Source organism: Ambystoma mexicanum, chromosome 1q (assembly GCF_040938575.1).
Source record: "Ambystoma mexicanum isolate Mex_15411 chromosome 1q, UKY_AmexF1_1, whole genome shotgun sequence".
Lineage (NCBI taxonomy): Eukaryota > Metazoa > Chordata > Amphibia > Caudata > Ambystomatidae > Ambystoma > Ambystoma mexicanum.
The window spans coordinates 484924573-484939688 of NC_090922.1; the positions used below are offsets into that span (position 1 = coordinate 484924573).

At 44.8% G+C, this 15116-nt stretch overlaps 1 protein-coding gene across 1 annotated transcript in view; it reads left to right on the forward strand.

Annotated features, from left to right (window-relative positions):
* Positions 1-11202: 11202 nt before the first annotated feature.
* Positions 11203-15116, forward strand: part of LOC138529247 (phospholipase A2 inhibitor and Ly6/PLAUR domain-containing protein-like) — a 1133868-nt gene continuing 1129954 nt past the window's right edge. Inside the window, exon 1 of the mRNA XM_069640822.1 lies at positions 11203-11479. The gene's annotated coding sequence lies outside the window, so the exon portion shown is untranslated. The remainder of the gene's footprint in view (positions 11480-15116) is intronic.

A 15116-nucleotide genomic window follows, 5' to 3' on the forward strand; every position in this document is an offset into this window, starting at 1 on the left:
AGACAAACTCCCTCCAAACTAGGGGATAACATCGACTTTCTATCTGCCAAGATCGCACTCACCACCATCACTCTCAATCTAGTATATCGCCCACCAGGCCCTTTACTGGACTTCCAAGACAACCTCACACACCTGCTAGGTGAAAACCTTAAAACCACTACCAAAACCATTCTCCTAGGAGACCTCAACTTGGGGCTCCACGACCAGAAAGATAAACCATCCACTAAGCTAGCACAAGCTCTCCAAGAAATGGGCTTTGTACAAAGAGTTCTCCAACCTACCCACAGTAAAGGGCGCACTCTTGACTGGGTAGCTGACCACAACTGCGGCATCGACATCAGCTCCACCACGCCCACGCCATGGTCCGACCACTTTCTCATTCACTTCTTCATCCCCCTACCTATCAACTCGATAAAAAAACTCTCACCTGCACCCCCAGCCATGGCCAGGAGCGCCAAGAACCTCACCGAAGAAAGCATCACACCCTACCTAGTTCCTCTCACGAACAACCTCCCTGCCTCATTTGACCCAGCTGCACTGGCAGATATCTACAAAAACCACCATTAGCACTGCCATTGACATCATCGCCCCCCTACAAAAGAAAAAATCCAAAAACTCCAAACACTCCAATACGTGGTTCTCAGCAGAACTAAAAGAACTACAAACTAAAAAACGCAAAGCCCTCAACGTATGGCAAAAAGCACCCAATGCCTCCTCACTATCGTCCTACAAATCACTGGCCACCCAATACAAAAAAAGCATCATAGCAGCCAAATCTGCGAAGAGGGAATTATGTCTCAGAGAGAGAGCCAAATCTGCATCATATAATGAAAGAATCTCCAACGCCACCTCAGAATCCAAAGAGCTCTTCGCCATCTTCAAGGAACTCTCCACACCGGCCACTAAGTCACAAGAGATTGTCAAGGACCAAGCCTGGTGTAACACCATACAAACCGCCCTTCTAAACAAAATCGAACTCCTCCAAGCCAAAATCTTAAACCATCACAAAAATCTCACTCAGCAAATCTTAGCTGCATCCCCTAAGGAAACAGTGATTGAGAAAAAAAAAGATAAGTCACATCACACCCTTTAAATTTAGAGAAGTCTCAGAAAAAGAGGTAATCGATATCGTTAACAGAATCAAACCCTCCAACTGCAAAGGCGACGCCTGCCCCGCCAAACTAGTCAAAGACTGTGTTGAGACACTAGCACCATTCCTCAAATCCTTCATTAATGCATCCTTCAACTCTAACTCAGTCCCAACCAGCCTAAAAGAAGCTTGGGTGGCCCCCTTCTCAAGAAACCCACTCTAGATCCAGAAAACGCCAACAACTATAGACCCATTACAACAGTTCCCTTCCTGCTCAAGATCCTCGACAAAGTCGCCTACTCACAAATACAGCACTACCTCGAAGAAAATCGCATCTTAGGCAAAAGGCAATCGGGCTTCCCCCCGGGGCATGGGACCGAATCGGCCCTTCTAGACCTTAAAATTCAACTTAATGACATCATGGACAAAGGCAAACCGGCTCTCCTCCTACTATTAGACCTATCTGCTGCCTTCGACCTGGTCAATCATGACATTCTAGGCACACAACTTAAAAATGAAGCTCACTTCTCGCCGGAAGCCGTCTCCTGGGTCAAATTGTTATTAACTTATAGGATACCAATCAAATGATCTATTTCTCACTCTTGATGTTGGCCGATGGGTAACACAATCAAAGTACAGCCTACCTTGTCTTCGGAGCTGCAGGAAGTGATGAAAGTTCACCTGCCGCACTCTCCTCACACTTGTAATTAAAGCTCTTGGAGACCACAGCAGGGAAACCCTCGAAAGGGAAAAAACCCTGGGCTGCTTGAGAGCGCTGGTCAATAGAAATTGGGATGCGTGGCTAGAGAGCGTAGTTTGATCCCCAATGTCTAGCAGGTGTATTCTACTTCACGTGGAGGTAACTATAATATAAGGAGAGAATTACTAAGATGTTTTTGATGGAAAGGTATGTCAAAGGATATAGGAAATGAGGATACCTTTCCGGACTGTATTTCTGTTAGAACGGGAGAATAGACGGATGGGAAGTCCTGCTGTTTGAAACACGCTTGTCTCCTTTGGGTAAAAGAATAAGGAAAAAGAGAGGTTTGCAAGAAGGGAGTAGGAAGTCTTACTCAGAATACCTATTGAGGAGTTTAGTTTACCTAAGTTGACGAGGACAAGGTTCGTGACTTGTGGAGAAGGGGTTATGGGAAATGTAGTCTGATACCACGAATCCTCGTTAGCAGAAAGGAACCCAACCTGAAAGGGTCGAGAATTACTAACAGCAAAAAGTGGCCTGATGGGAGTCAAGTATCTGACGAGGTACGCGACCTACTCGAAAGGAATCTTCCTTAACAACGGGGAACGCTGCTTGAAAGGGTTCCTGCGATAAGCTCGGGGCCGTGGGAGTACTCTCTGCACTCTGTGGGCGCGGAGGAAAAGAAAACCTGGAAATATAAAGGAGTTGAAAGGTAAGAAGCAGAGGAGTTGCGGAAAGGTAGGGAAGCAGGAGGAAAGTTCGGAACTATTCGATTACTCACGTAACATAGCTACAGTAAGCAGTAGCAACGCACCCTCCTCCTGGCTTCTGCTTCAGATGTACCGTCTCCAGGAAAGAGGGAGGAGCCTCTTGTCCGCCATTCTGCAGGACTAGACTGTTACTTTCAGTTCGATGCGCCATTTTGGAAGAACTATACGTCAACTTGGGTTTAAAGCGCTATGTTGACGAGATGTGACGCCAACGGTGCCAAACCGACCAAGTCCGCCGTCGATGCATAACAGTATGCCCCCTTCCAAGGGATGAACCCCCCGGTTTGCCCGGATGGTTTCTGTAAAACAAGCGAACCAGGCGCTGGGCATGAACCGCTGAAGTGGGTTCCCAAGAGCGCTCAGCCACGGAATATCCCTTCCAGTCCACCAGGAATTGAAGAACCCCGCGATAGTAGCGGGCGTCACAAATACCCGACACCTCGTATTCAGGGGCAGAGTCTAGCAAAACAGGGGGAGGCATACCAGAGTGTTTAGGATGAAATTGACTCCTCACATCCAGTTTCAATTGAGACACATGAAAGGTAGGGTGAATGCAACTCCACGACAATGGTAACTGTAAACGATAAGCCGCTGCTCCCTTCTTTTCCAATACAGTGAATGGGCCATAAAATTTAGGCGACAATTTGGAAGGGACAAGTCTTCTGGGCAGGAACTTGCTTGCCAACCATACTTTGTCTCCGATATTTATAAGCGGTGCTGGAGTCCGGTGTCTGTCCGCTTGCCTCTTGCTTGCTTCTTGGGCAGCTTGTAGGGCTGTAACCGCCTTGGCGTGTCCCTGTCGGATTCCGTCAGCGAGTTTCTCCAAATTCGGAATAGGCAGGGATTGAGGTAGAGAAGCAGGAAATACTGACGGATGAAATCCATATGTACAATAGAAGGGGCTGGAACGGGTTGCGGAATGTTGTGAATTGTTATACGCAAATTCTGCTAACGGTAGAAGTTCCTTCCAATTGTCTTGGGCCGACGATATGTAACATCTGAGGTAACCCTCTAGGGTCTGATTGAGACGCTCGGTTTGCCCATTGGTTTGTGGGTGGTAGCCCGAACTCAGGGCTCGTGAGATCCCTAAGGCGTTACACAGGTGGCGCAAATAGTTGGAGGTATATTGCGGACCACGGTCTTATATGATAGTATCAGGGAGTCCATGCAATGAAAAAATACGGTCCAGAAAAATTCGAGCCATCGTACTTGCTGAAGGTACGGAAGAGAGAGGAATAAAATGAGCCATCTTGGTCAGAGAGTCAACTGTGACCATAATCGTGTTACAACCCTCTGACAAAGGGAGATCCACTATAAAGTCAGTGGAGATTATTTGCCATGGCTTATTGGGGAGTGGCATTTGAGTCAATTCACCAATGGGGGGTTGACGTGATGACTTGGTTTGAAGACAGACCGGGCAGGAACTGATGTATAGTCGTACGTCCTGTTGCAGAGAAGGCCACCAGAAATGTCTCTGGATCAATTCCGTAGTGTTTACAAAACCCCGATGTCCAGCAACACGAGAATCATGACAGAGTCGTAAGACTTCTTTTTGCAGGATTTCCTCCGGAACAAACATCTTTTCATCTTTGAACAGCAATCCCTTGCTAAGTGTAAGACCATGTCGTGCGATAATCTCGGGGTTAGAAGGGAGCCAAATCTTGCTTCGGTCTTTCATCCTTTGCAAGAGGTTATGGAGGACTGAAATGAAAAGCGCCTTGGGAAACAAAGGTTCAGGTTGAAAAGCTGTCTTCACCCAGGGATCCCGTCGAGATAGTGCGTCCGCCCTTTGGTTGTTTCTTCCTGGAATGAAGGTGAAAACGATGCGAAAAGGAGAAAAGAAATGTGCCCATCTCGCTTGTCTGCTGTTGCAGGTTTGCGCGTATTGTAAGGTGCGGAGGTTTTGATGGTCCGTTCTCACCTCAACAGGATGTTGTGCTCCTAATAAGAGATGGCGCCATTCCTCAAAGGCACGTTTGATGGCCAAGAGTTCTTTCTCGAGGACTGTATAGTTCAGTTCCGCAGGGGTCAGAGTCTTGGAAAGATAGGCGATGGGTTTCTCATTGTTTCTATGGTCCGGTTGTAAAAGAATAGCGCCGATGGCGTGATGAGAAGCATCGGATTCCACAATGAAACGTCTCCTTTGATCAGGGACCGATAAGATAGGTGCAGCAGTAAACAATCCTTTCAGGTCTTGAAAAGACCTTTGTGTCTCAGAAGACCAATTGAAGGCAACTCCTTTTTTCAACAAATGAGTTAAAGGCATGGTAAGCTTAGAAAAATGGGGTATAAAGCGCCTGTAAAAATTTGCGAAACCTAGGAATCTCTGGATATCCTTTACCGATCTTGGTGAGGGCCATTCAATGATGGCTGACACTTTTGTTGGATCCATAGCGATACCCTGAGGGGATAGAATATAACCCAAGTAGGCGACAGTTGTTTGATGGAACTCACATTTCTCCAGTTTACATAATAGGTGATTTTGTTGCAATCGATGTAGGACTTCACGCACATGTCGTATATGTTCGGACAAGGAAGGAGAAAACACCAGTATATCGTCTAAGTAGACGATAACATAATGAAGAGAAATGTCTGAAAAGACATGATCCATAAACCTTTGGAAGACTGCGGGGGCATTTGCCAAGCCAAAGGGCATTACACGATATTGAAAATGTCCAAAGGGCGTTCGAAACGCTGTCTTCCATTCGTCTCCAGTACGTATGCGAATCAGATGATACGCACCCCGTAGATCGAGTTTAGTGTAGATTTGGGCTCCTCTGATCGCCTCCAAGATGTCTGGTATAAGCGGCATGGGGTACTTATCAGGTACTGTGATTTTGTTTAGTCCTCTTTAATCGATACACGGACGAAGTTCCGTTGTGTTCTTCTTTGGAATGAAAAACAAAGACGCGGCCGCTGGGGAGGTTGATTCCGTGATCAAACCGTTTTGTAGATGGGTATGAAGGTACTCTTTTAAGGCTTCCTTCTCTTTGGCTGATAGGATATACATGCGACCGAAGGGCAAGGGACAGTCGGGAAGCAATTCGATAGCACAGTCGTCCCTTCGATGTGGTGGGAGAGATGAATATTCTGACTGAGAAAATACTGACTGGTACATCTGGTATTCTGGGGGTATTGAAGATACCTGATTAAGTATCTTGCTGGAAATGCTGTCATCTGGAGATCTTTTCGTTTCTTGACAGTGATGAACACAATGTTCTGAACCCAAAAAAAGCGTACCCGCTGACCAGTTGATGTATGGGTTGTGTCTCCTCAACCAAGGTAGTCCGAGTATGATCGGATAATGTGCAGTGCGAATTATATCAAGGACCACTATCTCTTGGTGGGCAGATATGTGAAGACCAAGGGAACAAGTCTGTTCCTTAATAGGGCCAGATGTTAATGGACTACCATCTACACTTTCAACTGGGATTTCCACGTGTTTGGTTTCTCTGGGTATCCCATGATTTCTAGACCAAGAGTCATCTATAAAGTTACCTGCAGCGCCACTGTCTATCAATGCGGATACTCTCTCTAATCTAATGTTATTCCAAGACAAGGATACTTCAAGAACCACCATGGAATCATTGATGAAGTTGGGAGGATGAGACTCCTTCTTAAGTAGGGAACCGGTAACTGAAAGAAAGCCCTGCCCCGTCGTTCCCTTTACGGTCGGGCTTTGGCGTTTCCCGGCTTCCTTTGTGGAGCCACAGTACATTCTTTCACAGTATGGGTGTTGGAACCACAGTACATACAAAGTCCCTGTGTCTTTCGCCTAACTCGTTCTTCTGCCGAAAGGGGGCCTCTGGTAGTCCCCAACTGCATAGGTTCTTCAGATGAAGTGCCTTTGTTTGAGGAAGTACCACCTTCTGTCAGCTGTCTAAAAGTACGTCCCTTCCTTCTCTCCTTATTCCGTTCTTGTAGACGAAAATCCAGTTGCATTACTAAGGAAATGAATTCGGCCATGTTGTGTGGTCTCGCTACTCTGGATACCTCGTCTTTAAGTTCCTCAGAAAGACCTCGCCTAAATATGGTGATCTGAGCATCGTCTGCCCAAGAGGTGTCTGCAGCCATTTGTTTAAATTGGGTTATGTATGTTAGGATATCTTGATTTCCTTGTTTTAAATCCAATAGCTTCTCTTGGGATACAATGGTAACTTCTTGTCTCCCGAACATACTTTTAACACTATTACAAAAGGCGGGATAAGAGTCGAGAATGGGATTGTTGTTGGTAACAAGAGGAGTGACCCATGCCAAAGCGGCTCCCGTCATCTGGGCGATCATGTGACCTACCTTATCCCTGTCGGTAGGAAAAAACGCTGTTTTGAAAGTAAATTGGACTGTGCAGGATTCTAAGAATTCTCTCACCATATGTGGGTTTCCATCAAATCTGCCACAAGGCAAGGGACCCGGGGGAACCCCTGAACTCTGTCCTGACTGCCCTATAGTCTGACGTAAACTGAGGTTTTCTTGTTTAAGTTGTTGCATTTCCGCCGATAATGCTTGCATGGCAGAAACCAACTGTTGCACTTGTAGGGCTACACTCGGTTGCGTTCTCCAACCGCCAACACTAGATGAGGAGGGTGCGTTGCTATCTGTTATTAACTTATAGGATACCAATCAAATGATCTATTTCTCACTCTTGATGTTGGCCGATGGGTAACACAATCAAAGTACAGCCTACCTTGTCTTCGGAGCTGCAGGAAGTGATGAAAGTTCACCTGCCGCACTCTCCTCGCGCTTGTAATTAAAGCTCTTGGAGACCACAGCAGGGAAACCCTCGAAAGGGAAAAAACCCTGGGCTGCTTGAGAGCGCTGGTCAATAGAAATTGGGGTGCGTGGCTAGAGAGCGTAGTTTGATCCCCAATGTCTAGCAGGTGTATTCTACTTCACGTGGAGGTAACTATAATATAAGGAGAGAATTACTAAGATGTTTTTGATGGAAAGGTATGTCAAAGGATATAGGAAATGAGGATACCTTTCCGGACTGTATTTCTGTTAGAACGGGAGAATAGACGGATGGGAAGTCCTGCTGTTTGAAACACGCTTGTCTCCTTTGGGTAAAAGAATAAGGAAAAAGAGAGGTTTGCAAGAAGGGAGTAGGAAGTCTTACTCAGAATACCTATTGAGGAGTTTAGTTTACCTAAGTTGACGAGGACAAGGTTCGTGACTTGTGGAGAAGGGGTTATGGGAAATGTAGTCTGATACCACAAATCCTCGTTAGCAGAAAGGAACCCAACCTGAAAGGGTCGAGAATTACTAACAGCAAAAAGTAGCCTGATGGGAGTCAAGTATCTGACGAGGTACGCAACCTACTTAAAAAGAATCTTCCTTAACAACAGGGAACGCTGCTTGAAAGGGTTCCTGCGATAAGCTCGGGGCCGTGGGAGTACTCTCTGCGCTCGGTGGGCGCGGAGGAAAAGAAAACCTGGAAATATAAAGGAGTTGAAAGGTAAGAAGCAGAGGAGTTGCGGAAAGGTAGGGAAGCAGGAGGAAAGTTCGGAACTATTCGATTACTCACGTAACGTAGCTACAGTAAGCAGTAGCAACGCACCCTCCTCCTGGCTTCTGCTTCAGATGTACCGTCTCCAGGAAAGAGGGAGGAGCCTCTTGTCCGCCATTCTGCAGGACTAGACTGTTACTTTCAGTTCGATGCGCCATTTTGGAAGAACTATACGTCAACTTGGGTTTAAAGCGATATGTTGACGAGATGTGACGCCAACGGTGCCAAACCGACCAAGTCCGCCGTCGATGCATAACACAAATCCTTCCTCGAGGGTCGACTTATGAAAGTCTTTTCTGAATCTGCAAACGCTACCCCAACCACCATCCACTGTGGCGTCCCACAAGGATCCTGCACTGCACCCACCCTATACAACATTTTCACCCTCCCTCTGTTCAATGACCTCGACCATCACCAGATAGCTTACACCAACTATGCTGACGACACACAAGTCCTGCTCCCCCTTACTGGCTTATATGAACAAGACGCCGCAGCACTTACTAAAATATACACAGCCATTCAAACCTGGATGGCAGCCAACGGACTCTGCCTTAACGGGGACAAAACAGAGATCCTACTAGTTGGCACCAAAGAAACACTAAATAAACTCCCGCCTCTATACAAATCCTTTAACGTCGATAACTGCACCATCACAGTCTCCACTGCGGTAAAAACGCTAGGAGTATACCTCAACTCCACTCTCTCCATGACACGGCAAGTCAATGCCGTAGCCTCCTCTGCTGCACTAACCACTAAGATAATCAACGCCGTTAAACCCTTCCTATCCCCTAAAAACTGCCTGAATGTAGCCAGAGCCACAGTAGGTACCAAATTGGACTACTGCAACACCCTCTTCCTGGGCACATCTGCACAAAACATTAAAAAAAATGCAAGTCACACAAAACAATGCTCTAAGAGCAGCCCTAAGCATTCCAAAAAGGGAGCACATCTCCCAAGCCAGAAAAGAAGCACACTGGCTACCTATAAAAGAATGCATACTATTTAAATCCATGGCCATCACACACAGATGCCTCTCTGCCAATGCCCCACCCTATCTTTCTGAAAGGATCACCCTACATACCTCCACTAGACCTACCAGGTCACACCTGACCAACCAGACCTATGTACCCACTTTCAAAAGAAGCAAAGCCGGAGGGTCCAGCTTCCAACACCTAGCACCCAAAAATTGGAACGCACTCCCCACCGCCTTAAGAAGCGAAAAATCATACCATGCCTTCCGTAGACTACTCAAAACCACGCTGTTCCACTAACCCCGCCTCACCTGTATTCTCACCACTGTATTTATGGAAATAACAGCAAATGTATGAAAATACGCGTCTATGCTAATCTGTATATCTGTACACTCACCATGTATGCCTGTAACAAGTAAGACTTCTTAGTGCCACGATGCCCCCGGGCAGATGTGCGCTCTACAAATCCAAATAAATAAATAAATAAATAAATGATTACCCATCCTACTTCAACCAAGCTAGGACTGTTTATTTGGATTACCTTTCAGGAACAGAGGTGAAGAATGCAGGATCATGAGGAGCAAAGGCTGGAGGGTACAGCGTTTACCGGTTGGGACGCAAAGTTAAGGTTAAGTGGGACACAGACAAGGAAAGAGGAAGGACACTGTTTTGCAAGAGAGGATAAAGGACAGCGTATGATGTCACTGGTGGAAGGAGTCACATGGTTTTATTGTTCATGGACATAAAAAGAATGAACTACACATAAAAGACTATTAGGAAATGTAGTTTTGATTGTGTCATTCTTCTTTATGAGTACAACTCATAAATTTGTATGCTGCTCGAATTTTCAGTAAAGGAAGAAAGCATAATCCTTCGCCTCCGTGTCTTTAATAGAATCTTGGCTTTCTATAACGTTAGTATGGAAAATCAGTATTCTTCACAGTGAGCATTAAAGAGTTTGGTAAATGTTCCTGAGAAGAGGTACATGCCGCAAATTATAATATGATATGAGATTTATAACCTGTCTGTACACAAGTGTTAATAAATGGAATGAGTAATAGGGACATGTTAATCTCGCTCGTACATGCCAATGCCAACTCTCCCAATTTAGGCAGGAGACTCACCATATATATATTTTTTTAATGTTTTTTTAATGTTGCTATTTTTTACTTTCTCCCTTCTAAAATAGTTATAAACCCAATACAATCCCATACATGCCAACCCTCCCGATTTTGGCGACTTTTGGAGACTTGCTCTCCCACCGAAAATACATCTTTGCCCAATGCATTCTTATGGCACAAATGTTGCCTCCCGATTTTTCGGAGGAAATCTCCCTCGTAGGTGGGTCGGAATGTTGACGTGTATGCAATCCAAGGGCCCACTCTGTTCTCCCACTTTCTGTGACAACTTCTCCCTCTGAGGTGCTACAAAATGTTGGCATATAAACTGGCTTCCTTTGGAACGTTGCTGTCCAGGAAGAAATTACACCGTTCCCAAGCATTACCTAGGCTATATTCTCCAATTGCCTTCCTCGTAGACAACGTGGAGCTAGCTGGTTTAGGACTCGCAAGGTGGGGAAACTAAGGTTCTAAAAGTCAAGTGATGTGGAGGACGTGTTAGTAGGGTTTGTTAATCCAATGGGAAATGGGCGGTAGTGTCCTGCATCACCAGCTTTAATTTCTGCACAGCAGTTTTTAGTAATCATGTAAGCCAAACCGAACCTTTTGGACGTAAAGGTTTCTTTAACTTAAGACGGTATGTGTTTACAGAAACTTGGAATTGGTGCCATACCTTGGTAAAATTGCAATCGAAAGTAGCAACAATCGTTTTTTGAAAGAATGTCGGTTGCAATTGAACTGAGGGAAGGGTATTTTGAAATCCCGCAAAATCGTGGAAAACCAACACAACAGACTTAGAGAGGCCCTTAGAAATTGGGTGATTTGGTCAGTACGTTTTTTCTTAAGGGTGAGTTTATTACACATGCGTTTTAACTACTTATAGTTTCCAGTTCAATCATTTGTTTTGGTTTATTAACAGAAAGTGGTTAACTCATGTGTCCACTTCACAGGCGATACACGTTTTGGACTAGATTTGGCTACTCCAATATGGTGGCACCATTCGGACAGTTGGGAGCTGGTCCTATTTTTATGTTATCTATGGCGTGCAGTAGGTTGGATTTCAAAGAGTGGGAGTAACTGTCAAGATATATAGACTGAGAAGGAGGAAAGGAATAAAGGCGCAGGATATCGTACAAGGGCACACGTTGCATTTGCAATGCATGGAGTGCATGAACCGCAGGAGCAGTCCATAGAGAGTGCTGAAGAGTACTGCAGAAATTGTAAGGGCGTATGTGGACATAAGCTGTGCAGGGCGCGCATCGAGCACAAGAGCAGTTAAGGTCTGCAATAACGGATTTGGACTACAAAAGCCCCACCAGACGAGCAGGTGAGACGGACAATAGCCTAGAATAATGATACTCTTTGAAGGTATTTTGGGAGAGTGCTACAAACCCATGTCTCCAGAACGCCCCTCATTCTGTAGTCCTCCTCTATAAGTTTCACGTTACTTGCACGAAGCCTCCCTGTTCCTCCAGGCAGCTATGACGCATCTCTTGTTGGTATCACGCCTCTTCTTGCAATACCTCTTACCGTTTGTCATCTTCTCTGAAAGTAATCTCTCTTCAGCATTCATCACTGTCTGACAGCTACTGCAGGTATTCTTCCATCACGTGGGACGGTGGGCTCAAGTGGAAGGAGAAAGGCATCTTTCTACTTTTTGGAGAGGGCAGACGCGGTTAACCTGTGTGTTTTAATAAGATAAATAAAAACGGGCTGCTGGGCCTGTGCTGGAAAATCAAATGCTGGTCTAGTGGTCTGAAACGAGACAACACCACGGCCAGGGCCGGCCCTAGGATTTGTGGGGCCCTTGGTGGCCCCCCCACAATTTGCATAAATAATGACATAGAGATATCACAGAATGCGTCTTCACTATGCAAAGGTATCATCGGAAGTTAAATTATGTTGCCATTTGTGAGGTATGTGACATCAGTATATGAATTGTCAATATCAACATGTACCTATGTGGCAATATCGGGAGTGAGGCATTTTTTTTTAAGTAGAAGATAACTTAATACCTTGGACAGACTTCTAGTTTTGGAAGTTAAGGCTTAGTCTGATAAAAGTTGTGAAGCAGGCGAAGGATGTCAGGAACTTTATCACATCTAGTCCAAGATGTAATTGATAGAAATACTGTTTGCAAAAGGTCTTTTTGAAACTTTGGTTTAAAAACTATCTGTGGAAGGCATTGCATAAATATGGTGATTGTGTTTTGCTAACTGTAACCAACTGCTGTTTTTGCAGAAGTTTCACGATTGTTTTTATTTTTATTGTGTGTATTTTTGGGCATATTGTTCAAATTAGCAATATGCTTTTATTTCAGAGGCTATAGATGAGGATTATTTTGGCTGTAAAAAAAATAATAGCAATAGCTACTTTTATCAAGTGCTACTCGCTACAAAATGAGATGGTAGCCTCATTAATGTACCCCCTTAGCCTTGATTGGAGGGGGTGAGCAGGCCAAAACTGTTGGCCAGGTGTAGAAAGCAGAGGATCCTGCAGCAGAAAGTTGCAAAGGCAAATGAGCAGGTTGGGAGACTGTTGCTGAGATGTTATAAATTTCGACCTTCCTGTAAATATGTCTTCTTTCCTATTTGTGTGGCAACAGCGTCTAGATGCCCAAGGGCTTACTACAAATGTGAACATATCACGTGCTGTAAAATGTGGTGTTGTTTGACATGGGGATGAGTATGGCTCCCGCGCCACACTCATGGAGGGAACTTTTGCACCCATAGCGAAAATCCAAAGTGGTCACTGAAGAATATACGCAGAGTAAGTGAGTATATCTTACAGTGAAAGATAAACATTTTGTTCATTTGACTTTTCCACTTAGAAGAAAGTGCACCAGACAAAAGAGCATTGGCCTTTCTAAAATAGTAATCGACAACATAAAAATAACCTCAGAGGATATTTTTCATTAAATACGCTGTGCAAACAATATGTACTGAAATATTCCCTAGAAAACAAAATCCCAATACGAGCATGTGCTTTGATTATCGTTTTAGGCGTCTTGTGGGTAAGTGTCTGCACTGAAACATGACAACCTGGGTGAAATCCTGGTAGCTAAATACTTGAGCAGGCTTGCCGACCTAAAAAACACCCAAGAGGGCTGCGTCTGCCCTCTGAAGAATGTGACCCTGTCCAGCCACATTTATCCTTTAGGTGTGCCCTGAAAAGCAGCACATGGCACAATCGGGGAAAAATAAATGCACCAGTCTCCAGGATTGCAACCTCTCTTGTCACATCTTAGGCAACTATTCAGGACTCTGCCCTCTCATCATCCCTACGTCTGGCTTTCAACAATACTCTGCTTTATAGAGATTACTTGAAAAATACACAAACCGTAGTAAGGTACCCATTCAAATATATAAATCATTACAGAAATATGTTAAGCAAAAAGTATACAATTGTGGCACCCCCCACCCCCACCTTGACTGGGAGACTACAAATACCACAATGCAAATTTGACAAATGAAAGATTCATATATGATCTGATGAATAAATATATATATATATATATGCTTTGTGTGTGCTTTCAGAGTCATACAATTATGACTTTCTATAACATTAGTGAATTCTATGTCAAGACTGGAGGATTATGTTTGTTTAAACCTTACCTACCACCAACTTTGAAATCTGTTCAATTGTACTAAAGTAAAAATTCTTAAACTTCGACCAGTCGGCTGCCTTCAGTATATCTTCCAGCCAAGCCCCTATGTTGTACGCGTTCGAGGCCATCGCCCCCTCGCTGAGTGCACATCGTAGACTTCCACATCAATTCCCGCTTGCTGCATAACCCATCTCGCCATGGTAGCCGAGGTTACCACCCCATAAGACTTTAGCAACGTCATTAGCAGCTGAGATACTCCTGCGGGTCTAAGGCCTTCTGTCATTGTCTCCTAGGCAGCCAGACACCTGACCGGACAAAGTTTCGGCTGATCTGGGAAAGAATCGTAGGACACTGTCCATAAATCTTTGTTCTTTTCGTGATAGTGAACGCCAACCTTGTTGGGGATACTGTCTTTTACTAATCTCTACCGCTCTCGCGTCCAATTCTCTCTTGCACGTTACACGATACAAGACATAGAAGCGTAGTCACTTTGGCTGTAAGGGCCTTTCTGGAAAGTTCTGCATTGCCTGTCCATCTTCTAAAAAGCCTCAATACCACATTGGCATTCCATAGCTGTGTCTACTTAGGCGCCAGAAGTTTTTAAACTGTTTATGCCTCTCACCAACCTACATATCAGGGCATGTGCTCTCATTGGTAGGCCTTTTATACACAGGTATCACGCTGAGCACGCTGTATTATTTGTTCTATAGGTCTTCCCTTGGGCCACAAATTTCACCAGGAAAATCACTACGTTCACCACATGTTCCTCTCCAGACACCAGCAATGTATTTATTATTTAGTATTTGTAAAGCGCACAACAGCCTGGAGGCATCGTGGTGCTGTTACATACAGTGAGTTTGGTTGCAGAACACATACAAGTTACATGTGTGAGCATGGTACAGACTTGGTTATAGTTTGTCAAATGAGAAAGAAGTTGGTTGAATGAGACAAAAGTTAGTTGAATAGAGTGCTTTTAAGAGTTTTGCGGAATGATGTGAGGGAGGTCTCAGCTCTAAGTGTGCTTGGGAGAGAGTTCCAGAGTTTTGGTGCAATGTGAGGAAAGCTGATGCCCCCTGCTTTGGCTCTGCAAATGTTTGGAATGCGTAGTTTGTTGGCATGTTGAGTTCTCTTGGGGCGAGGCGATGTGTCTCTGACAATGGTTTTTGAGAGGTAGGGCGGGGCAGAGAGACTGAGGCATTTGTGTGTCAAGGTGAGGGGCTTGAAAGTGATCCTTTCTCTTACGGGAAGCCAATGGGCATCTTTTCTGACCTGCGAGATGTGATCTCTTTTTGGGATTTTGAGGGCAGCTCCAAGTGCGTTGTTTGGACAATTTGTAGACGGTTTAGAATTTTTGTGG